This window comes from Prinia subflava, chromosome 14 (genome assembly GCF_021018805.1).
Source record: "Prinia subflava isolate CZ2003 ecotype Zambia chromosome 14, Cam_Psub_1.2, whole genome shotgun sequence".
Lineage (NCBI taxonomy): Eukaryota > Metazoa > Chordata > Aves > Passeriformes > Cisticolidae > Prinia > Prinia subflava.
Window position 1 is genome coordinate 6,303,371 of NC_086260.1, and position 25,221 is coordinate 6,328,591.

A 25,221-nucleotide genomic window follows, 5' to 3' on the forward strand; every position below is an offset into this window, starting at 1 on the left:
CCCACAGCAACGGTGCATTTAAATTCCCAATCTGAAACCTCCAACACCACTCAATTTTTTCCTTTCATTTTAATTTAGGCAATCATTGTGTTGCAAATGGAAGCTATTAAATCTTTGTACAACAGGAGCATCTAAGATTGAAGTTTCTTCAGATCTGTCCCAGCTGCAGACAAAAAAAAGCCAGTCCTTACTGGAAGATCATTTTCTAAGCTCTTGTGATTGAAGGAAATCATGCAAAGGGTTGAGTAACTTAGTCTGTGGAGTTCCTAGAGGAAGTGTTGGGAAGCTGGGGAGCCTCACCTGCTTTAAAATGGTGATTTCTCTGCACAGTCCTCCTGACATGTGAAGTAGTATCAGCTTGAAATGTAGTGTCGGAATTTTCCAGGCTTTCTCTCTTTGTGTGCACTGCTTTTGTGTCACTCCTATATAATATTTTTTGCTTGGCACCATGTGGTTTTTATACTGCTGCAAATGCTTTGTGAATGTCTGTTCTCAGTGCTTCTTTTGACCTTTTTTTTTTTTTTAAATTAACTTACATCTGCACGCCAAAGCTCTTTTTGAGGTCAAACCTATTCTACTGGTCACTTTATGGCAATTCATGAAAAACAGTCTGTTGTAAGGCAAACAAAGAATTTATTTCCTGGTACTGTGATTATGTTCTTGTTCAAAAACTTTTGCAACTTTTTTCATGCCACTGGTCTGAATTTTCTTTACAGATGACTCAGGGCTCTGCTGTGAAACTTGTCCAGATCTAATTGGATAAGTTACAAACTGTCCTTCTGGAATAAACTGGAGTCACTTGGCCTTTGGGGATTTATGCTGGGGAAATGATTTACGTTTTTGTTTGCAGGGCTTCAGATTAGAGGGAGTGCTGAATTTCAGTAGATGTGGCAATAGTTCTTTGAATGTTTTACTATGTGTTACAAGACTGCAGTGGGAAGCTACTCACAGCTTCTGTAAGAAAATGAAAGAAGTTTTTCCATCTTTTCATTGTGAGATTCATTGTCTTTTATAAACCCATGTGCTGAAAATTTCTCTCCCTGCAGTGCCTGACTGGAGCAGGGACAGAGATTGCCATTTCACACTAAATGACTTGCATTTAGATGGCTGAGGGTGGGGGAATTCCTCTCTGCCTCTGCTGTTCCTGGGTGGAAGAAGGATTTCAATTGCAAAGGAAGAATGATGCTCAACAGGATGAAGAAGGGTAGCATTAATGCCTAGAATGTATTCTGGACTGATTATTGAAAGCCACAGGGATCAAATTCTGGTGACTTCACTAAGGTACTGTTCTCCTTTTAAGGCTGGCTAACTTCAGCTGAGTGCAAGGAGGTCACCTTCCAGCTAGAGGATGTCTGTGGAAGGGAAATGGTACCCTGACATGGAGGGAAAAGGTCTTTACCTTGAATAAATGTGCAATAAGTAGGACTAGGAGTGCCCCACAGCTGACTCGAGGCTTTAATGTATGCAGCAGACAGGAGAAGCTGAGCCAAGGTTTGCTCAGAGCAGGCACAATTTGAGAGGTAAACCAGGATTTAACAATGATGAAGATTGAACACCAGTGCCCCTCACTTTCTTCTGTCACAGCATGATGAAGTTTACACTTCTGTAGTCTGCTCTTTCTGTGATTTAAAATCAGCTTCCTCCACCTCCCCTCCCTCCTCTCTGCTGTCAGTGGTAGCATTTTCCAGATCCCTTCCCAGGGCTTAAATCACATTCTGAGCCTGAGCAGTGCTGGCTCTCGGGCCTTGGATGGAGATGCTGTACAGTAGTAGTCTGTTTTATTTACAGGAATGTGTCTGTCATGAGAAATGCCCTCTAGAATTTCCCTCAAAGAATAGTCTGGCTGTTGATGAGTCTTTTTCTCTGGGAGACCCATATGGATTTTTCACTGCCTTGAATGAAAAATATTCCTGTGAATGTAAATTTTCTTCTGAAGTTCTTAGGTATATTGGGATCTGTGGCCATTTTGTGTGGTTTGGAGTGGTGCTCTGCTCTTTGCCCTCTGGAAGAGGGGGTTGTGATTCATTGTGGTTCTCTGTGAGAAATGGTAATGTGTGATTTATAGTGGTATTCAGCACACAACAATTATTTCCCAAGTGCTCATTTAAGAAAAAAAAACCCTAGAAGTGCAGGGGGATGCTTATGCTGCCTGAGAGGTTCAAGATAGGCTCCATGATGCCCAAAATATTCTGTGGGTGCTGGTGGGAAGATCTGGATGAGATATGTGGCTTTTTACTGCAAAATTTGACAGAGGTGCCCTATAAGCAGTGCAAGAATCCTTGGGAAAAGCTGCAACCCTTTATGCACCCTCCTGAAAGGACTGGGCAGGCTGTTGGGCTTCCCCCTACCTCACTCTCCCTAACTGTGAGGATTGCCTGTGAAATTCAGACCTGAATCACAGCATCTGTGCTCTAGCAGTGGGTTTGAGCTGGCCTTTGCTTATGGAAGCTGCAGCTCTTGCTCAGGTCAGAGAAAAACAGTGAGAAGCTGGTCCAGAACACTTGAGCACTCTGAATGCATTACCTCCTGTGACTTCAGAATGCATCTGCTCCTGCATTTGGATACAACCAGGTGTCTTCTTAGGTCCATGGGTGGTTTGGGATAGCTCTGCATCTGACAAATGGTTTGGGGCCTCTGGACTTTGCTTGGGTGTGGGAAGAGCTGTTGCACACTGATGTCTTGGTGTTGACCAGCAACCCCCCTCATCTTGCATTTCTGATAAGATCTCTTTTCACTTAATCCCCTTCCTGTGGTGTGTGAGCTAGTGTCAGAATAGAAATGTGCAGATGCCCTTTACTCTGTCTTCCTCCTGTAAGCTCAGTTGGTGCTAATGCCTAGTCTGAGAGAAACAGACCCCTTGGGATGAATAAATACCTTTTTAATAAAGGGAAAAAATACTTTACTCTCCCTGATGCCAAAGGGCTTTGCTTGCACCAGCAGCAGGCAGTCCCTGCCTGATTCTCTGCCAGCTCCTCCTTAGCCCAGGGTTTCCTAGAGGGGAGCTTTTGGCTTCAGTGATGTATTACTTGCAAATATAAGGAATTGTGGCCTTTACCGACTAGGCATAGCAAGTTTCTGTTGTTAAGAGTATTTCATTAAAACTTTATCCCTGTGCTGCAAACTGCTCTTGTTGTAACAGTGTCCAGATGTGTATTTAAAGTTGTCTGTATCCATTGGTTTTGAAAACCTCCTTCGGCAACTTACTCTCTGTGCTGAACACTATTCATTACCATGAGATATTCTGTTTGAGTGCCTGGTCTCTCCTGGTTTTTCCGTCTTTGTTTTGGTTTAGATTTTTTTTTTTTTCGTGAGAGGCTCAATAAACTCAAACTTATTCCATGCTGGCAGAGGCTTTAGAGTTACAGTTCTCTGGTTGGAGACCAAACAAGTTAAAACAAACCCCAATCATTTTGCCTTATCTCACTGGTGAAACTCTGTCTCCAGGAGCTGAATTCATCCTCTTGTTTCTGCTGGTTTAGCTCTTCGTTATTCCCCCTGCCTTTTCCATTCAATGCATCCCAGCCTCCCAGCACTTCTTTCCCATGCTTTGATTGAAACTTCCTCCCATTTCAGCTGTGCTTCACCAAGAGCACTTTGTCCTGGGCAGCAAAGGAAAGGGGCAGCTCCTGGATGCTGCCCTGTGAAGCCCATGCTGGGAATTCTTGTTCCCATACAATGCCAGCCTTCCCAAGGCAGGCAGTGGGGATGGCAGGCACATGTCATCCTTACCCTGGCAGGCAGTGGCATCACTGGGGCTGCATGATTGTCCCTGCACTCTCTGGACCTATTTGCATTCATACATACACTGGGAAATTGTCAGGGCTTCATGAGAGCTGTAACTAATAACCCTTCTCAGGAGGAGGTTCCAGGGGGGACAATGTTCTTTCCGATTTGGGAGGTTTGCATTTTGTCTTTTTGCTTGCAAATACTTTACATCAGTCTTGCACTTTTGATGGGGTTTTTTTTGTTCTGTTGAGAAGGCATATTTTGAATTCTCAGCAGGATTTTTCTTTATGGTACTCTAGATTCACAACCACAGATAAACATTGAATCTTCAGTTTCTAAGTTACCAGCAATCTTTAGTATCTTATTTTCCTTTTCTCCCTAATAATGTACAAATCTATAAAAGGGGCTTTTCCTGATTTTTCACTTATAATCTTTCACCAGCAGTTGCTACTGCTTTTGACCACTTGCTTCATCCTTGCATGTGAGACATTTTCTGTGAGGGTATTGGTTGGAATGACCTGGGTGTTGACATCCCTCTGGTACTGACAGAGCTGGACTTACAACCCCGGTCTGTCTCAGTAATGATGTGTCATTTTCAGGAGAGTCCTTAAACTGGGCAATCTTTGCACCTTCTGTCACCTCCTGGCTTGCAGCTGTGCCAAGGGGACTTAAGTTCAGCAAACCACGTTTTACTTCATCCTTGTGTGTTTGGAGAAGTGGTTTCTGGGTGTTCTTGTGTGCTACTCTGCTTCTCTGATTAAGCCTTCCTCTTGAAAATCTATTTAGGATGCAAGTGATACCCTCTTGCATGTGTTCTTGAATATTTTTCCATCGTTAATTTTCATTTTTATCCAATACTAGGCTTATTGCTAAAAATTCAGTGCTTAGAGATGTAAAATAAGTGAATGTGAAGGTTTTAATAGTAACATAGAACATAAATCCTTGGACAGACCTTTTTTTTTTCTTCTTCTTCCCTGGCAAGAGAAGATGACATGAGGTAGGAGTAGAATTAGGGAGTTGCTGTTCTAGCTTACTTGATGCATGGAAGATAAGAATTTCAGAACTTCCCAGATTTCATTATCCTCCAGTCTGTCATTTGTCACTTCAAATGGATCAGCATCCTGTTGATGATGCAGTTTTGCTCCATTATTGTGAGAACAGCATGAGTCAATATGAGTTGAGGCAGATAAGCAACACTTCAGTGATGTCAGCAGACAGAAGCAGCAAGTGCTGCTTGTGCCAGCCCAAGATTTGGCTCAGTGCAGCTGGTTCCAGCCTCCTTCTGTCCTGAAAACCAGACTGACCCTTCTCATGGGTACTTGGCATGCTGCCAATGTCCAAAAATGACCAAAGTACTGACTCCCATCAGAATTTCATCATCACCAGAAAATAACTGTTTTGTTACCTATGGAAAGATTACAAGATAAAGAATGGACTGCCCTTAGCTGTGGTCTTGCCTTTGCTATGTGAAGTAATTTTCTAGTTTCCTGTAGTTTTATTTTCAGCTGCAGTGGAATTGAAAGTGATTTTTTTTTTAAAAAAGGCACTTTTATTTTCTGATTATTACAGTATAACCATTGCATAATACTCTAAAATTTCCCCTGGAGCAAATGGTGCTGTTGCTGTGAGGCAAATGTGTCTCATACTCTGGAGTGAACCTTCAAGTGTCCAGCACAGGAGAGCCCAAATAACCTCATAGGGCAGGGAAGAGGAAAACTAGGAAGAGAAATCCTTGGATTGCCCATGCTAATGGCCTCTATCTTCTGCATGCCTTGCAAAATGGTAAACTGTGCATCCTTTTTTTCTAAATGACAAAAGAATCTGACCCTTTAATCCTCTTTCTCTAACTGCCTTACATTTCTACCTTGCTTGATTTCAGTCTTAATGCAGCAAAGCTTTTTAAGCATGTTAAATAGTTTTCCTGAATCAAATCCTTGGGTTCTAATTCAAATACTCCCAGAAGCCTTCCTTTTCTGGTTTGGACTGTGCTTCCACATTTCCAGACAGAAGCAAAACATGGTGAAGTTTTTGCCTTCTCTGTGTGACTCACAGAAACCTCTTATCAGTGTTTGAAAGCATTTGGGCTCTTTTCCTCTGAGTAGTGGCATTAAAATTGGTCTGATATGTAGGCACAGTCAGGACAGACCTTTCCATAGGGCTCAGGAGCTGCTGCTCACACTGCTGAGTGTGCTCCAGAATGAGCAGCAGATGTGCAGCTCTGTCCCCCTGCCCATCCTCACTGCTGGGGGCTCCTCTGGGCTCCCCACATCCTACTGCCTATGAACTGGCAGCACCTGGCATTTGCAGCCACCTCCCTTTCTTCCTCTTCCAAGGCAAAGGGTTTGGAATCTGACTGTGTGCTTCCAGGTTTTTTTCACTCTGCTCAAAATCCACTGCAGGAAGTTGATTTGCTGTCTTACCACCCAGAGTTTGTTCCCACCTGTGACTGTACCAGCAAGTGGTAGCCCCTCTCCTGTTCTGCAGCACCTCCATTTATATTTGGTGCCAGACAGGGTTCTGATAAACTTTGTGTGGTGCAGTCAGTTCTCACTGCAGGCAAGTGTCAAACACATTCAGCCTGTTCTGCCCATGTGTATGACCCTCCCATGGCTGCCCTTCCTCATCATCTTTCCCTGGTCTCCTTCTCCAGCTAATCTGCTCCTAAGACTTGCACCATCCACACAAAGAATCCCAGAGAGAATGCACAGGACTCCTGGCACTTGCAAGCAGTTCTTGTTGTCTCTGCACTAAGCAACATTTCCCCCACCTTCCCCTCTGTCTTCTCTACTGAGGCTGCAGGGCAGAGATCCCTTCTCCCTTTTCAAAGATGATTGTGGTTTTGGCTGAGCACTGCAGGCTTCTGCACAATGCAGAGAAATGTTTGGTCTAATTCAGTTAGCTGTTAGCATTCTCTTGATGTGATGCAGTCTACGCTGAAATTTTTGTGTTGCTGTTGCCAAAAAACCTGGTGGTAGTGAAGAGCAGCCCCATACCTGTTAAGAGGAGTAGTTCAGGCAATGTTGAAGAGTGTGTCATGATGTGCAGCATATTCCTGCTGCAGTAAAGCTGGACAATTTATACATCTATATATCCCCCTCTGTGAGAGTCAGTGTGCTTTTAAAGGGAGCTTTATGATTCTGCTCAGGTTTTATAGAATTGTATGGGTGTTGTCCATGTTTAAAATTTTATTGGTCATCTTCATTGTGACAGAAAATTGAGTTTTCACTTTTATTGGTGTATAATGGTGGCTGGTATATGTCACATCACTCACAGTAAAAAAAAAAAAAGAAAAAACAACCAAAAACCAAAGTCTGCTTTAAAGCAGGAGACTCTGCTGTATTTCATATTTCCACTGCCTGAAGAAAATAGCTTAACATTGTTTTACTGCTTTTGAAAGAAAAATGTTCTGGCTGGATTTGGAACTGGACTGTTGTATCCCTATTTCCCATTAAAGAAGCTAAACTATAAAGAAGACCTGCTTCCATGCTTGTCAGAAATCTGTGGCAGAGAGCCACAGGTTATAAAGTGCAGATGAATATTGAGAAAGTCTCTCTCTAATAAAAAGCATGGAACCAATTTCACCACCTCTTTGTCCATAGAATGGTTAGTGAGCATATAAGACAAAACACATCCTGAGATAATTGATACAGATGGAAAGAGCCCCAGGAGTGGCAGTGGCATGGAAGACCTGCCCCACATCTGAGAGACATGGTACACACCCAGCTTTGCAGGCTGAAGCTGCAGAGAGCAATTCTTATTTCTCCCCTCATGTTCGGATTCCCTTGTTCACCTTAGGTCCTGAAGTTGAGAGCCAAGTCCTGGCTGAAGGCCACAGGGCAGGTTTCATCCTTCACCTCCCCAGCATTGGCCTTGGGAGTTGAAAGCAAGGGGTGACTTTTTCCCACTGCTATCCTCTTTTCTGGAATGCAGCAGGCACTCTGGAAGCCAGGCAGGCTTGGGTTATCCACATTTTTATGGCATTTAACATGCCAGCTCTGCATCTCAGCTGGAAATCTGAAGTGTAACTTGATATTATCATAATCATCACAGGTAAATGGGAAAAGGATTCTTGGCTCAGTAGAAGTTTCCTCTTGGGTCTGGCCACTGGCATCCCCTGCGTGTGCTCTGTTGCCACAATCTTGCCTGAGCACATCACAAGTGCCCAGAGTTTATTTTCGGGATTCATCAAACACATCATTAAATTACTTCAGCAGGTTAATTGAAGGAGCTACATGAGTTCAGGCAATGAACACGAGTTAGGATGAGCTGAGTGCTAATCCCCTCGGTGTGCTCTGAAAGCTCCTCTCAAAATCAATAAGTATGCAGTTATTTTCCCCTTTTAAATAAATATTGCACAAAGAGCCCTGTCCTTGCAGGTGTTGGTTGACAGTGCTTCTTGGGCAGTTGTGTGAAGATATCTTTTGGAGGAGGACACAAAAGGGCAAACAATAAACTCAAAGAAAAACACTTTTATAGAGCAAGTCAGATTTAAATCAAGCAGGTTGTGGAGGAAATGATGCCTGGTTTAGTGTATTTTAATTAATCTACTTTAGGTTTGCATCACTAATTAATCTCTTTTTATGGTCCACATTACTGCATGCAACTGCATATTTCCAATGTGATAGCTCGTCCTAACTGCTAGCATATCCTTGTAAAATGAATAAGCAATCCTTTCTGCCTGCAGTTCTCTGAATTTCCAGAGAAACCTTCCAGTGCCTCTCCTCAAATGCAGAGTAGCTGTGGTGGGGGACAGAAACCTCTGTATGATCAGAATAACTTTTAAGAGCAATAACTGGAGCTTCTGGCTATTTGAAGGATGTGATCCAATAACATCCCCAAGCAGAAGACTTGGTTTTTGGAATTTTAACTCTTTAAAATCACCCCTCTCTGATGACTAGTATTTGTGACAGAGTAAGTGTGAGATGAGCATGGCAGAGGACGTGTGATGGCTCTCACCATGGATGGAGGCACCATGATACCAGTGAGAGTGAACAGGGAAATGCCAGAATTGACTCTTCTCTTGGATGCTGCTGTGATAAAATCCATCTCCCTGAAATCAAGTGTTTGTACAGCCCTAGAAGAATCCAGGGTTGGACAAAGTGCTTTAAAGTTGATTCATTTGCTTTAAAAATAAAACTCTCTTGCTTCAGCTGCAAATCTATTGGGTGTCTCTTCTTCTACTCCCAGCTGTGGTATCTGGTGTGAGGTGCAGACTCAGTCTGTAGGCACTGCAATAATCTAACATCCAAAAGTAAAGGCACTGATGATCACACATCACTTTAAGCCTACTCTGTCTCCATGCCAGTAGATGAATGGGACTGTGGCTGGCTGATTGTTGGATTAAAAGGCTCTGACACTGACACCCAATATTTTATCAAGAGGGGAGGAATGAGATTGATCAGTCTGGGTAATCTGAATGCAGAGGCTGTGTTTAAATGAGCAGTAGGAAAAAGAAGGCTTCCATGTTTCTGACAGGGTCTTAAAGAGGCTTTGCAGATCCTGAGGAATCATTGATATCTGGCTGGAGAGAAGCTGAGAAAAATTAATTGCTGCTGTGTGAAGGGAGGCCCTTTCACTGCCAGTGGTGTGCAGCGTGCTGCCTCTGGGAAAGAGAGAGTGAAGAGGGAAACAAAGGATGTGAGTGAGTGATATGCATGACAAATTAAACCTCTGGATAACCCCACGTCAGTAAATCACTTGCCTCAAACACCAGTACTTCATTCCTCAACATGCCATGAAATCATGTAAAAGCAGGGCTTCACATCCTGTGTGTTTGAAGGTGAAGCTTTACTTAAATGCAGAAAATTGTGGATCTTGGGAAAACTCTGCATGGTCATCCCATACCACAGGGTGTGCCTGGAAATGGTGTTGGAGGCAAAACATCCCAGAGTTAAGGTGGAAGTGGGGAAATACCTGCACTGTGGTATTTGGGGTACATGGAAGTTGGGGCATGTTATCTTGAATCTCTGCAGAAAATCAAACCAAGCTTCATCCCCGCGAGACCTCAGTTCATACCTCAGACCAGCCTCAGTTCTGTACATTTGTGGCAAGCTAGGACCTTTCTGTGCAATGTAAGGTCCCTTTCCAAACCCTCATACATGAAAGAAATTGTTTAATTGTACAAAACTCTCTTTGGTTACTAAATAACAAAGATAACTATTGCTATACAGTGACTGAGGGCAATGCAGCATTCCCAATTAAATTATATATGTGCTGGAATTGGGCCAGAAAGAGCACTTTGGGCAATCTTTCCTCTGCCTCCCTGTGCTGTCCCCACTGCAGAGCCCCACAGAAAGCCCAGACCAGATGCAGCCCACGTGTTTGGATAGATTTGCTCCTTTGCAGTTCCTTTGGTAGGCAGGGCAGGAGTGGAGAGCATCTCTGTGTGTACATACACATATTTTCAGGCACATGAAGGAATTCAGAGTCTTTGTTAATGCTGCTTTATTAGAGGACTTAAAACACAATGATGAGCTCTCAAATGGGCTCAATAATCTAAATTCTTCTGCCTCTTGCATCTTTTTTGTGACAGTGGTTGCTCAGAAGTCCTGTGATTAAGGCAGTAAAAGGTGGCTCCCAGCTGAAGCTGAATTGTGGTGTAATACTGCAGACTCCTGGGTGTTGCTGCCTGGAAACACAGTCCTAGGTAATTGCCTGTGTTTCCCAAATGGTGTTAAATCTCAAATCCAGATGCGAATTCTGGTAATGCCCACTGTCCTTCAGGCTCCAACAGAACCACCAGCTCCAGCCAATTGTGGCCACACATAAAAGAAAATCACGCAAATAGATGTGTTATGTATTGCTTCTTTAGGAGATGTTGACATTTGGATGTGTTTGTGATGCAGGGGTGCTGGCAGGAAGGAGAAGGGGTGAAGTGGGTGGGCAGAGTGTTGGGCAGCTGCCCCTGCACAACTGACTGCACTCAAGGGTGACCCACTGTAGGCAAGGGGACTTGAGCAGAGGGATATCCCCACTGTGAGTTCAAGGAAACTGTGATTTGGGTTTGCTTTATTTCAGAATGAAAGTTTGGTTGTAAACTGGATAAAGTCCACTTTGTGTTTTACCAGGAGCGTCCCTGAATCTGCAGGGACAAGGCAAACGGGGCAAAAAGGAGAATACAGAGAGCTTTCTCTTAACAGAGGCTGTAGATCAGCAGTAAATAAGTGCAGGCTGTTTTGGAGGGTTTGTTTTTGTGCACCAGAGGCAAGCTCTCATCCCTGGATGTTCCTGCCAGGCTGTAAGCTCAGAGCTGCCTCCTTGAGCAGCCTTCCACCAGGAGTAGCTGGTTGGGGCTGTGTCTGGAGAGCTCTGAGACTCCTGACCTTCAGCTCAGCTCTGGGGTGTGATCCCCTCTCTGCTGTGGAAGAAGCTTTGTCTGGTTTGTTTTACTCAGTCAGCATGGAAATGTGCACATGTCTTTTTTACAGCCTGAGACTGTTCTCATCTTTAAGCCTTGCTGAACAAATGAGATATTGCTCACTAGTTCTGAAAGCTGTTTGTTAGTTAGGAAAAAAAAGTCTCCTTTTTCTCTTGTAGCAGAGAAAGTTAATTGTAGTAACAACTGGGTTTACACTATCTTGTTTAAAGAAAATTCTAATAAATGTTTAACACATTAACAAAGTCAATACACGCTCCAGCAGCAGTGCATCTGTGTTTCCTGTGCTCTTTTTTAAGCTTGGCATACAAAGTACCATTTAAATACCGTGGTGAAAAGGGCAAGCATTCGATTTAATGCCTTTGAAATAATTCTGGAATTAAATCCTGGGCAATATATCTCAGTCGAGCAGTGTTGCATGTAGCCACATGCAGCTAATGAGCCTTCAAAGGCAATGCTTCAAATCCCCATGCATACAGTACACAGATCCTTTATTTCTGCTGTCATAACACAAATGATGAACCTTGATTCTAAATCAAACACAGGTAAAAGAAAAAAAAAGGGGGAGGAGAAAGTAGAACAAGAGGGAAAAGAAGGGAGTAACTTCGTGGCTAATTGGAAAGAAATTTGAAACAATGGGTGTTTCTTTCAACACCATTAATCACCTCTGCTGGAACATCCTTCACAACCCAAGCTTTTCTTGTCCCCGTTGCTATTTTCCCTCTTTAACATGGGACAGAATGTACATAATCATTGTTCTTGAAAGCCATTTCTCTGGCTGTGGTGGCAGGGTACAGGGATGTGCCACAGCTCCCTTTGGGCTTGGCAGGGCTGAGGTTTCCTGCCTTCCTCTGCTGCCCTGAACTCAGCAGTGAGGACAGGGCTGCTCCTGCCCCGAGCAGGGGGACAGATGCTGATGTTTTCTGCACAGCTGAGACACTAAGAGTGTAATGTAGTGAATGTAAAAATGTGGAATGAGAGGTGAGGGGAGGAGGATAGCTGTGTACAGAGTCCAGCCATGGGTTCTGCCAGCACTTCCCCTACCTTGTTTTCCCCCAGGCAAGGTAAACATGTGCAGCAGCTTTAGATCCATGCTGGTTGCCTCCAGGCTGCTTAATGGCCAGTGGAAAATGAGTGATGGCTGTTAGCCAGCTCCATAACCACGGGCACTCACCTTCCTAAATCCTTGAGATGCCTGCAAGGAGGAGGAGGAGGCTCTGCTCAGGGCTGCCCAGGGCTCCTGCTGCCCTCCAGCAGATGATCAGCACTGGCAATGTATGGAAAGACACACCAGTGACCTTGATTTTCACTGGGGGACATCAAAGTTATTCCCACCCTGTTTTCTATTTTTTAAGCTACATGCCAGTAAAACAGCTGAATGGGTACTCAGTGTGCATTATTACTACTACTACTATTGCTATTATTTATTATATATTATTATATATTACAACATAATAATTATATATTAATACATTATTATTATTTATTATGTGTTGTATATTACAACATGATATAATATTATAGTGATTATTTTATTAATAAATTATTATTAATAATAATTTTAATTTTAAAGGTGGGAAGTCACTGTACTTAAGCAGGCTGGTGGCTGTGAACTCCCCATGCATCATTCCCAGTGTCTTTTCTTGGCTGGTTTATGTTTTGAACAGCTTAATGGGGAGGGGTTTTAATGACTCATGTCAGAGATCCTTTAATTGCACGATGCTGATAGAAGCTGGAAAATGAGCAGCTGTGAGAAGCACCATTGTGTTGGGTGAAAGGTGTTTGAAGGCTCACAGGTAGTGCTTGCCTTAAAATGCCCAGGGTACAAAAAGGGGGAAAAGGGAAAGGGTATTATTGCTGGTACAGCTGCCTCAGTGTGGCTCAGAGGAATTAACCTGTGCTGAGATGTCAGGGAGGGGATCACTCAGACCCCTGGAGTTGTGTTGGAATGCTGTGACTCAGTGTCCCCATGCTGCTCCCACGTGCACATGTGGATCACATTCATGTGTGGAAAGGTGTTCCTTTGCAGTATTCTCAAGTGGTGAGTGAAGAAGGCTGAGTGGGAATTTGTAACTACAATAATCCTTTCAAAAATAATTAACAATCTCGTAAGCAATAATGAAAAATACTTAGGAGAGTGGAGGAGAGATCTGTAGAAGTCCTTCAGCCTGCTCTGTTCACCAGGGTATTCCCAAGCTCTCACTGTTTATCTTTGTAATGTAATTTTTGAGCAAAATAATGTTTTTACATTCTTATTTAAATGTTATCACCAGCTCTTTCTAATAGGGTGGTTAAGATATTATAACATTTTAGCAAGCTTTGCGTTTTCTCTGGTTTTGATCCTCAGGCAATATGACTCAGATTTTTGTGAGATGCTTAACTTTCTGGCAAAAGATGTTTGGAAAATAAATCAAGCTTTACCAATGCAATTAAAAATAGCATTTTCTACTTTAAGGCATTTTTGTCTATGTGTTTATATAGCACATACAAATTCTGCAGGTTTCTTTTCCTATAGTGGAAATTCTATTCATGTCTTAAAAAGAAGACTGGTCCTCTGTATCCAGCATACATTGTGATCAATCGAGATATTTTCCACATTCCATTGCAAATATTTATAAACTACACACTGATGCAATTTACTCTGAAATGCATTTTCTCTCACAAGGGTTTCCTGTTTGTCATGGTATGAATGCAACTGGAAAACACTGAAAAACAGGAATGTGTTAACAGAACAAGATAGAATGATACAAATCAGCCTCTTTCTTCCCCTCTGTGGGAATAAAGTGAATATTTATAGATCTGGAAAGCTTACAGGAGTCTGTAACAAGTAAGAGTCCAGCTATTCTTTGTGTTGAGACCATTTCTTGCTTTGACCTGAACATCCATCAGTTAGGAGCTGTAGCACCAAGGAGACTGAATCACATCAGTCATCTGTACTTAAGCCAAATCTGTGGGCGTGTTTTCTATTAAAATTGCAGTAGAGCAAGAACAAAGTTGCAGAGTCCCACCAGGATAAGGCTGTTTGCAGTACATGGCAAAAAAGACATTTGAATGCCATTGGCCTGGGGAGGGGAGAAGAAGGTTGCTGCTTGTTTTTAGATATTGCTGTGAAGTTGCCTGGGTCAAACACCAGACCTATTTGACAGCCTTGTCTGGGGCAGCCAGTGGTGCTCCCACGTGGAATTCAGCAGTGTTCCCAGGCCTTGGAAGCAGTCATCTTTTGCCAAAGTGTTTTATGTGGAAGGTGGGCAGGGTTTTATGAGAAGTGAAAGCATGCTGATAACACAAAAGAGGAGGTTCCAGTGGGCTCCTCTGGCTTATTGAAGCCAACTGATGGAGTGGGGAGAGGAGGAGGGTTAACACAATCCAGTGGGAAAGCAGAGAGCAGAAAAAGCACTTCAAAGCAAAGGCTGAGCAGGGGTCAGGAGCAGTGTCAGGTCCAAAGAGAAATGGAGAGGGGAAAACCTGAACTCCCTGCGACTTCCTTGACAAAGAGAGCAGTGTCGGGTACGAGAGGGAAGAGGGGAAGGCTGGCTGAAATGGACACACCACAGGGAAAAGATTAGAGAAATCTGGAAGAAAGAATTCTCATTGTGATTTTAAAAGTAGGGAAAGGGAAAAAAGACAAGCAGGATACCTCATTAAAAAAAACAAACAGAGAAAGCTGTCATGTTGTCCTGTCTGCTCTGGGTTTCCAGGAAGCAGGTAGGAGCAGAGCTCCCAAAGGGAGTGGGAATGTGCACATGTCTTGTAGGAGGAGATGCAAGTTTTGGGTTTAGCCTGGCTCATTCTTCATGCGACTCTGTCATGCAAAGGTCACATTGGAGTTTGTTGTTGTCTATAGGACTGAAGGTCTGATTCTGACTGGGACGAAAGTCACTCTTTCTGCAATATGCAGACAGCTGCAGGATAGATCCTCAATTCCTTCTTTGTATATAGCCAAAACTAATCAATAAAATATATTAAAAGACTCACTTGGGATCATAGATCTTATAAAACCCTTCTAGAATGTTTGGCTTTTACCAAAGTGTTTTGCCTGAGGATGTCGCATGGGCACGAAGCAGCTGCATCCCCCAGCAGTAAATGATCATAGAGGAACTGGGAAGCTGTCTGTTATAAAATGTCCTTCATAACATTAAATGTTGTCTCAGGATGGAAGCAAAGCAGCCTCAAGCAAAGAATACAGGGCAGGAAGAGTGGATTGTGTTAAATCTGGCTTTGGAAGGGGAGAGGAAATAAGTGTCAAGTGTGACACAAGATGCTCTGGGGTCCCATCCCCACAACAGACTGCTGTGTCCACATGCAAGGGCTGCTAGGAAGTGGGGTGTAGGGCCACACAGGCAGCTTCCCAGCAGGAATGACAAGCATTCCCTTCAGGAGAAGTCTGACTAGCTGATACCAAAGCAGAGAGGAGGTTCCTACTGACTGGTACTGAAGCACTGGCCCTTTGCCTGGTTGCTGGCAAGCTGCTTGACAAGCTCCCAGAGAGCCTGGGTTTCCAGGGCCTGCTGGCTAAGTGCCTCTCAGCCATTCAGGCTGCTCCTGGCTCTGCTATCTGCAGGTTTAGGAGAGATGTGTCCCAGCAGCTGCCTGGGTTGAGGGTACCCAGCTCCATGGTTTCCATTTGGGGAAGGCAGCAGTTTGGCAACCTCTGCTGCGCCCTTCTGACAGCCTGGGAACAGGCCTGGGGACACCTGGCTCCCTCTCGGGTTACTGGAAAGAAAAGATGAGTGCCTGGCAGCTCAAGGGACCAAAAGATGGGAATCTCAGCTGTTGTCTAATTTGGAAAAACTTAATATTGTTTTTGATGGGTTTTCTTTCTCATTTCCTGTCTGTAAAGAATGCTCTAATTTCTGGTCTTCTCTCCAAAACAGAATGATGATAATTTTATTCCAAACTTCCCCTGGACTAAATTTCAGTCCTTCTACTCTCTAGTTTAATGAGATTTTCTCTTGCATGTCTGTTGTCCAGACCACAGTCTCTGTTTTTCTGTGCTTGTCCAACTGATCTCTCTGGCCTTGAACAACCCCAAAATACAGTAAGATCTTATGGTTAAGAGAAAATTCCAAGTTAGGGAGCGAATTGGCACAGAAAAGTTCAGTTTCTGAGAGCACCAGTTGTGTCAAGAATTATTGAAGGAGGATGATCCATATGGGAGATTGTGGCTTCCCCTCTTGTGATGATGTTGGGGCCACAATCTCAATGGTGAGGTCATACTGTCCCCAATGAAAAGCTGAAATACATAGACATTTAAGAGAGTGGCTGTGCCACCAGTGTTTGCAGTGTATTGGTTATTAAGAAATCTTAATACAAGATTACAAGACAGTCAGGAAGGACTTTCTTGGTTTGTTTTAATGTTGTGGAGTGATAGACACCTGCAGGAGGAAAACAGAGCAAGTGCATGGTGGATCTTGGAGATTGCTGGGTGTCTTGACCCTGGGAATAACACCTGGGATAGTAGTTCCATCATTCCTGTGCAGAAAATAGTCCTGTCCAAAATGTTAAGCTGTCCCCTTGCTGGCATGGGTGGCCTGGCTCAGGTCTCTCTGCCTTTCCCTGCTGCCAGGGGAAGTGGTGACATGCTCAAGAATCTCATCTGTGCCCTGGGTGCCATGCCTTGGCCTGGAATTGCCAGTCTGGTGCCTGCAATAACTCACAGCAATCTTAATCTGTGGCTTTGGGGTGTTGATGAGGTTTGCACCTTAGACATGCAGCACCTTAGGCATGTTCTGGAGAGTCTCTGCTGTATAAAAACCAGAAAGGATTTGATCCAATAATGTCCCTCCACATTAAGAAATTCAGATGATGGAGACCATCACCCAGAGCTGGGCAGAGACCCTGGGGTGGCCCCATTTCTCCCACATGCTCCTCAGTCCTGGGGTTTCTTTGCTTTAAAGGGAGCAGTGCTGCATAAAATGGAGTGGACCAAGGACAGATCCAGTCCAAGCCAAATTAAGTTGTAACGTGGTGAGGAAGCACTCCCCTTCTCATTTTTATGTTGTACCCGCAAAAAAAGGCTTGTGAACAATACAGTACAGACTGAGTTTGCTCATGTTAGAATAAATCTGGGGACTGGTTGGCTGTCTGAGGGATGGATACATACACAAACAAACCAGGGTTGTGGAAAGGTGGGAAGCTGGATGAGAAATAGTAAAATTGTGTGGAGCAGAGCTGGGCTGATCTCCCATCCCCAGGAGAAAGTGCAGCTCTCTAGGCCCTACAATTACTGCACCTAAAATCATGTCTAAATAGTCTCAGAGGAGCTAGGAGAGGGAGTCAGAGAAGTGTAAATTACCACAGCTTCAAAAATCTACAGTTCTTGAAAGAATAGCCTGTCTTACAGAGAATGGCAGCACTGAGAACAGCTCTCCTTTTATGCTGCATAAGTACACAGGGATGATTTTTGTGCTGTAGGATTTTGAGTCACATGCTAAAGACTGAGATGTCCAAAAGTGAACGGGCTTTATGCATCTGATTTCAGGGACAGGATTTTGCACTCCCTATGATTAAACGTTCGTTTCAGAAATGTTTACTCAGGGAAAAAATGATTGCACATCTTGTACTTGCAGAAGTTTTAGTTGCATGTCGTTTTCAATTAAAAGTTGCAGAATGCAAACACAGCTTTGGAGTACTCAGCTATGATCTTTGTGTATCTCCACACACAGGGAGATGTTAATTCTATTCCTGATGCCCCCTAAGCAACTGTGTGCCTGCTTGCAGCAGCTTCCTAAAATGTAGTTACAGAGATGTTTCAGGAGTCTCTCCTGTTCCTCTGAGGCACTGGATAACAAAAATGCCTCTTACAATGGCCTTACTCTAAATATCCTTGAGCTCACTGCTTTGCAATTCAAAAGCAGGCAGTAATAAAACACTCTTGGAATGTAGAAGTTCTTTCTCCACCCTGCCAATAAACTCTTTAATTAATTGCACATTGCATTTAATTCTTTTATTGTAACAAAAAGAAAGTTCAGCTGATGTGCTCATTTAAGCAAGATGTTAGTGTCGCCCTTTCCTGCTCTGTGGGCTGCCTCCATCCTTAGTCTCCATGAATGTGCTTCTCCATGCAATTGCATTTGAGTTGTTTGCTGCTTGGTTTTTTTATGACCTTCCTTCTTTTCCAGCAGTTTGGTTCCTGGGTGCAGCAGGTTTCCTCTGGAGGCAGGTCATGGTGACATTCTGTCTGTTCCCTTCTCCCTTCTGTCATTACCTTCTGCTCCCTCTCCTGTTTTCCCTCTTCCTTTGCAATAGCTGTTTAAGGAGAAGAGGCTTCAGCACACTGGACCCTCAGCCTGGATAGTTGCTCTTCATTTTCTAGAATTGCTGTGTAGTGCTGAAAGAATGTGAGCAATATTTACGGCATTGTGTGTTACAATAGCAGCCAGAGGCCCAAAGCAAACACAAGGGCCTTGGTGCTTCCCATCCTGCAAACAGAAGAAACACCATGAAACATCAAAATGCACAAGGCAGGCATTGAGTTGGGGAATGTCCAGTCACTGGGAGCTTCCCACTTCTTAAACAGTTGCATTTTGAGCCTGGGCTTCTCTCTGTAGAGCTGGAATAATAATTTCCTCTGCTCATGTTGCATTTAAATCTTTGTTATATGTTAAAAGTTTGTCTATTCTGGTGTTGAGCAACAATAAACAATATTTTGTTTTACTTCTTTTTATATCTCCCTTTCCCTGAGACTGTATTTCCAAACATTCACTTTCTCCTCACCTCCCTCTCTTTTCTTTAAGCACAGACCCACAGCAAATCCATCAACCCCAAACCAGCCATTCTACCTTGTTTTCTTCTTGAGGGATGCATTTGTGTGTGTAGCAAGGTGACCAAGGTCAAAGGTGACCAAAGTCACTAAAGACTGCTTGTTTAAAAATCTGTGCGATTGCTCACATTTGCATAAGCAGATGTCAAACTGGCTGAAACACCTTTCAGAACATCATTGGAAACCTGTGCTTTACCTTCTGGACTTTTAGGGAAACCAGACTTGAAAGATTGTGTTCTCTTCCTTTGGAAAGGTTTTGCCTTTTATGTTGATCTAAGCTGAGCTTTTCTTGAGGGTAGGTTAAAGCACAGCAGGACTTGGGACAGCCCAGAGCTCTGAGGGTCTGGAAAAGTCAGCCATGGACTCATGAATTTTACCTCTACAAAAAGCTGCTCGATTCTGAACAGACTCAAATAAGAATATTTCATACTGCAGGACTTAGACCACAGGAGCAGAGTGAAAGATTAAGGGTTGCTTCAGTCTTGGAGAGACTGTTCTAAGCAGGCAAAGACAGGAGATGACAGAAATTAAAGGATGGCTCTAATGGGGTGTTAGTCAGCCTCCCCTGCACTTTCTGAATCTTCAGCTGCAGAATCTCAGGAGGCTGAGAGTATTCATATCCTGAAAAACTGAATTATAATGCAAAAAAAATCCTTAACAGAAATTCACAGCTCTTACACTGATCGTTTTCTCTGTCATATTCTGAGGCCTTCACATCTCTCAGCTGTATTGGGGTGACCACAACAAAACAGCTGAAGTGTAATGACATTTTATAGTTCATTTGGTAAGCTGAAGTTGTGTTGTCAGCTTAGTGATAAAGCAAAAAAGCTGAAACATTGTCTTTCTTTTCTGAAGAGACCAGATTTGCATTTAAAAAAAATAAAGATTTGAGTTTGAAGTAGGTGACTGAAGGGATGTGCAGGTACTGGGATCACATGCTGCCCTGTGTGAGAGAAGGACCCTCTTGCCCTGAGAATTGGGCAAACCTACCAATAATGTATATTTGACCTTTATCTTCCTGGAGACCAATGATGAGAGGGGGCACTCAGAGTTCCCATTCCAACCACAGCCTTGTTCAAGACTCTGTGGGTGAACATGAGCCATAATTGGTGTTTTTACCTGTAAAATAACTCAGCTGGAGAGCAGATTCTTGGCTTGGCTTTTTCCCAGCCTACAGGGTACAGTTCACTTGAGGTAAAGAACATCAGTCATTGCTCTCTGCCAGCAGAGTGCCTGGGAAATAGGCTACACCTGGCCACCAGAAATCTTTGACAGAGCTTTTCCATCAGTTAAAGACTACACAAAGACCTGCATTTTTCAAAATCTTGTGTAGAAAGTGGATGAAAAACATTTGGAAAAGACTACCTGGCAGTTAATGCTGGTAAACTTCATTTTGAAGCCTTTGGTACAGGCTCCAATGTTGCATTAGTTACAGATGTCATGAGGACAAAAACAAATGCCAACAGGTTCTTAGAGTAAAGCAGTAAAGCCTTAGGTACATTCTGTTACCTTAAGATGGATTTTTGTCTTTGTGGCACTCTTGCACAAACCGGAAAGTCAGATTTTGAATGGGATGTGCTGCTCAAATTAAAAAAAAAAAAAAAAGAAGAAGAAGAAGAAGGCAGGATATACAGCAGATATAACAAGTGAAAAGTTTTTCCTTTTCTGCATTTTTGTTTCTGAAACTGTGAGGGTTTTTGTTGGTTTGGGTTTGTTTTTTTTTTTTTTTTTTTTTTTTGTTTTGTTTTGTTTTTTTTTTTTTTTGGCAAAAACATAGTAAAAGAATGTTTGCCACAAAACTAAGTAGTCTTGTACCCCACACAGATGAGCTCCAATAAGTTGTAGATGTATTTGACTGGGAGTAAAGTTGCAGGGTGTGCCCCATGTTATGCAGGCAACATACTTTGGACAAGAGCAATATCTAGAAATGGAACTTTTATGGTCCTTCTGAGCTTTTAAATCTTTTGGTCTCTGACAGGTGTGTTGACACAGAACATGCTTATGAGATCTTGCAAGGTGTAACACTATTAATATTCATTAGAGTTTTGTAGAAAACTATTATATTGCTGCCTGACAACAGGCATGGAAATATTTATTCCTTATATAGTAACATGGCTAAAAATGGCCCTTCAGGAAATGACAAAAAACTCCTCCTTACCACGTTTTTCCATGGCTGCTGCTTAATGGATGTAGGAAGAACCCCCATGATTACCTAATGGAGCCAGAGGAGCACAATTCTCTTTTACCTTTCCTTGCCCTGTTAGTGGTAAAGTATGAACCACAGTTACTGCTGGGTACGCCCTCACAGTAATGTATGGTGGCTCGGATGTGCGTGTCTGTAATTAATGAGAGGGAGGTGCATGGCTAATTCCCTGTGCTCTGCTGACATCCTGTCTGCAGCTTTGTCCCTGATCTTTTACTTACGTGCCTGCAGCAGCCGGTTATTGCATTACATCCTTGTGTTATATAAATAAAGCCTTGACCTTTGTCCTTTGCAATATTGGTTCGGTGCATTCCTAATTCAATTCAGAAAAGAAGCCTGAGTATTAAAACCTTTTGAATCTCCTTAAACACCTCAAACGTTGATGGGACTACTTCTGCTGAAGAGAAAGCCCTAAGGCTAAGAAATTGCCTCCTAGCTTTTTGTCATTGACAAATGAATGCATGTTCCTTCACATTGAAACTATGCAGGAAGCCCTCTCTGGGCAGGGAGTACACATCCTCCTCTGCATTGCAAGGCAGCATGGCTCTACAGAAACTATTAGCAGTGCAGTATTTTGTTTATTATTTCATCAAACAGTTCTGAAACAATAACCCTTCTGAGGCAAATAACCCTCTCCCTGCTGCAGGCAAATCTCCAGCACTGTTCTTATTTTTCCCTACTACCTCATTCTATAACTTATTTAAGGCTTGTGTTTTTGTATCCTGCCTGATAAAGCCACACTAGAAATATTTCAGTGCATTTAGACAGACAGCAGCTCATGGGTGCTGGAAGCTCAGGTCCTCTCCTGGAAAGGTCTGATCTCTTTTCCCTGTCACCATCCATGTGGATGTGTTGGGATTTTTTGCAGTGTGTGTGTTAAAAGTGGAGGTAAGCAGGGTGCTTAAGTCTCTGAGTGTCTAAACCCTGTTACTGCTGAGTTTCAGTTCCCCACTGATTGAAAATGGGCATAAAGGTGCTCCGTTTTTTGTCTTCTTTATTGTGGGATAAATTCATTAAAGATTTGGAGTATTAGAGCTAGACACAATCTGGCTTTTATTAAAATCATTGTGACTGTAATGCCATTAGTTCTTCTGTGCAAATTCTAGCAAAAGTAATTTTCTTATAATGATGGAGGTACAGATCCTCTAATTATCCAGGACAACTCAAATTAGTACCACAAATATCTGCTATAAGTTGAGACTGCATGATGTGAAGTATAATTGATTTTTAATATGGCAAGACACAACTGCTGTTATGTACAATGTCATTTTCTCCTGTTGGATGTTTAGCAGTGTTTTGATGAAATCTGTTTGTGATTTATACCATTGCGAGAGATTGGGGGGAGCAGAAGCCTGGGAGAAAAAAGAAAAGGCAAACAAACTGTTTGCTTGAATTTTTCATCCACTGGCACTTCTACTCTTTCTTGTTTCATGAGAATTTTATATTATTTGTAGATTTTAAACTGGATGGAATTACAAAATCAGAACTAAGAATTTTTACATTTTATTCTTCATTTCAGATTTTTACCCTTAGTAGAGAAAAAAGGATTCCTAGCAAACCTATGCTTCTCCTCGTTTGAGAGAAGTAAAATAAGCCTTGAGCACTGATAAGCTGATTTACTCCCTCTGCCCCTCACTATTGGGACAATTATGTGTAATCAGTGATTGCATGAAGCTGCCTGGATTCCATGTAAATGATACATCTCTGGCATATGGGAGTTTTTGTAAATCATTTAAAGCATGGCATTCTTCTATGCTTGGCAGAGGAAGGATACAGAGAGCTTTTGTACCTCAGTTGCACCAAATTGAATATTTCTTTAATCACCCTGGAGAGGAATGCACTTGATTGCATTCTGTAAGTGGTGAATTATTGTTTTTGGGTAGACCTGGTGGGTAATGAATGACCTGACTCCTCACTGCCACCACCCAGCCACCCCCTCCAATCCACCAGCTCCTCTCCCTTGGGCAAGACCTGCTCCATAGCAGTAGTAACAGTGCAATAGTCAAAAGAAAAGAACGTGAGGAAATAGCCATTCATAATAAAGTTGGCAGCCCCCTGTGAGGAGAGCTATTTTCACATGAAGTAATGAGCCTTGCTTCATTTGAAGTCTTAACAGGTAATTGCACAGAAGGTGATTTCCAGGTAAAGGTTTTTTCCCCCTGAATGAAGGGTGAATACTCTCTACTAAAAACAGACAAAAAGCCCAAACTGTCAAAGAATTAGCGACTAGTGCAGAAGTTTAACACTTGCATTTTTTCCCTAATAAGATGGTAAAAAACCAATAACTCTTACATGACAAATTATTAATCCTCCAGAAGTGGGGAAACCAGTGAAAGCTTGTGACTGTTTCTGAATATGGCTATGTGGTAACATTTAATTTTGAAGTCTATGAAATCTGAGCCTTTCCTTTCCCTTTTTCATTTACAGAAAACAGTGAAGGTAAGGATAGAACTAAAAAAGGCATATTGCGCTGTCATCAATTTAGACATTTTCCTGGGAAATATTATTAAAATATTATGGGGATAAAACATATTTCTCCATTTTATTATGCTCAGTTTTCACTCATAAACTCCAAGATTAAAGTAGTCACTTTAATTAATCTAGTCTCAATCCTCAGATAAAAACAGTGGAGATGAGCCCTGTTCTGCTGGAGTATTAAATTGACAGAGTCAGAGTGAGTACCAGAAAGCTCAGAGGAATTACAATCCTTGGACTTGGTTTAAGAGCTACTTGGAAATTTGACAAATGTAATGCCAATTTGACAAATGTAATGCCAATTTGACAAATGTAACTTTTTCAGTGAAGGGCTCGTTCTGATGCAATTGTGTGTTCTGACAGTGGGGAGAAGGGAGTTAAACTGCTGCTGAAGACAGAGCAGTGATGCATCTGCAGCCAGCCTTTCTTTCCCTGGATAGGATAAGCTGCTCCCAGGAGGCAGACAGGGTAATGCTATTAGCTAGCAGCAAGAAATGCTCATCCCATGTTTGGAGCAGCTACTAGAGAGCGGTGTGACATCCTAAACCAGCAGGATGAGCACAACTCATCCCTACTGAGCTCCACAAGCGAGTGGGGGCAGAGCTTTGCCCATCCTATTTTCATTGAACCCATGTGTTGGAGGCTTTCTTTTCACAGTGGTCAGCAAAATCTCTGCATGCAGGTCTGCACAACACAGGTGCAAGCATTGGGTTTATCATCCCCAGCTGGAAAGAGGCAGCCCAGGCTGGGAGCTGTGTTTGGTGTGCTGAGGATGGAGCTGGGAGATGCAAACAAAAAGGCATTTCCCAGCTGCAAAGCCTTCACATCTGACAGGACCCGAGCGAGTGCATGGCTGTCTCTGCCCATATGTGTAGATATATCAATTGTAAACATGAATCCAGCTAATTTTCACACACTTGTTACAGCTTCCCCTGTCTCAGCGGAGGCCTCCAAGAGTCCTCCTCCTTCTTGATCTTGCTGGGAAAGCCTGGATTTATGACAACTTAGCCTGTTCCTTGGACACACACAGGGGTGCCAGATGTGGGACAGTGGCTTCATTGCAGCATCAGGGAGAGAGATGAGCCAGGCTGGGGGCAGACTCAGCTTCATCAATCCATATTGTCATCTTAATTTATCAGCCACTGCCACAGAGAACTGGGAGCCAGACTGATAGAAAGGAAAGGCTTCTTTAAAGAAAGACCCAGGAGGTCATAAAGTGTCTTAAATTGGGAGGAAGGGCTTAGTTGTCAATCAGTGCTTTCCTGCTCACAGTGTTCCTGGCATGGCTCTCTAGATAAGCACATCACTAAATACAGTATCTGGGATGGGAAGTGATTTGTGTCCCTGGTTTGATGCTTGCCCTTTAAACCAGAACCACGGAAGAGGAAAACGTCACTGATTTCTCATACGTGTACTAAACGTGCAGTTTGTGATTATTCTTTTTTTTCCTGTGAGTATCTGGGGTCCATGGGAAGCAGCAGCTCAGTGTTCTGCTAGTGCAGCAGGCAGTCAAAGGAGAACAAAGAGGGAAATTTGCTTGGCTGTGCAGGGGGATCTGTGAGTCCCACTGAGGATCAGGGTGCCAGGGCATGGTGCTGTGCCAGGGCACGGTGCTGTGCCAGGGCATGGAGCTGCGCCAGGGTGGTGTCCCCAGGTGCTGGGACAGGGCTCTCCTTCCTG

The 25,221-nt window shown here is 43.1% G+C and overlaps 1 long non-coding RNA gene across 23 annotated transcripts in view; it reads left to right on the top strand.

The window, feature by feature from the left end:
* The window catches only part of LOC134558028 (uncharacterized), a 95,332-nt gene that overhangs the window by 19,921 nt on the left and 50,190 nt on the right, over window positions 1-25,221 (top strand). For 4 of the 23 annotated variants that reach the window (XR_010082248.1, XR_010082259.1, XR_010082253.1 and 1 more), the window contains exon 1: window positions 12,056-12,425. The exons of 3 other annotated variants lie outside the window; for them this stretch is intronic. This is a non-coding gene — a long non-coding RNA (uncharacterized LOC134558028). Of the gene's footprint in view, window positions 1-12,041; window positions 12,426-12,980; window positions 13,143-25,221 lie in introns of those variants that run through there. 16 more of the 23 variants (XR_010082261.1, XR_010082265.1, XR_010082254.1 and 13 more) reach the window with 11 other exon arrangements.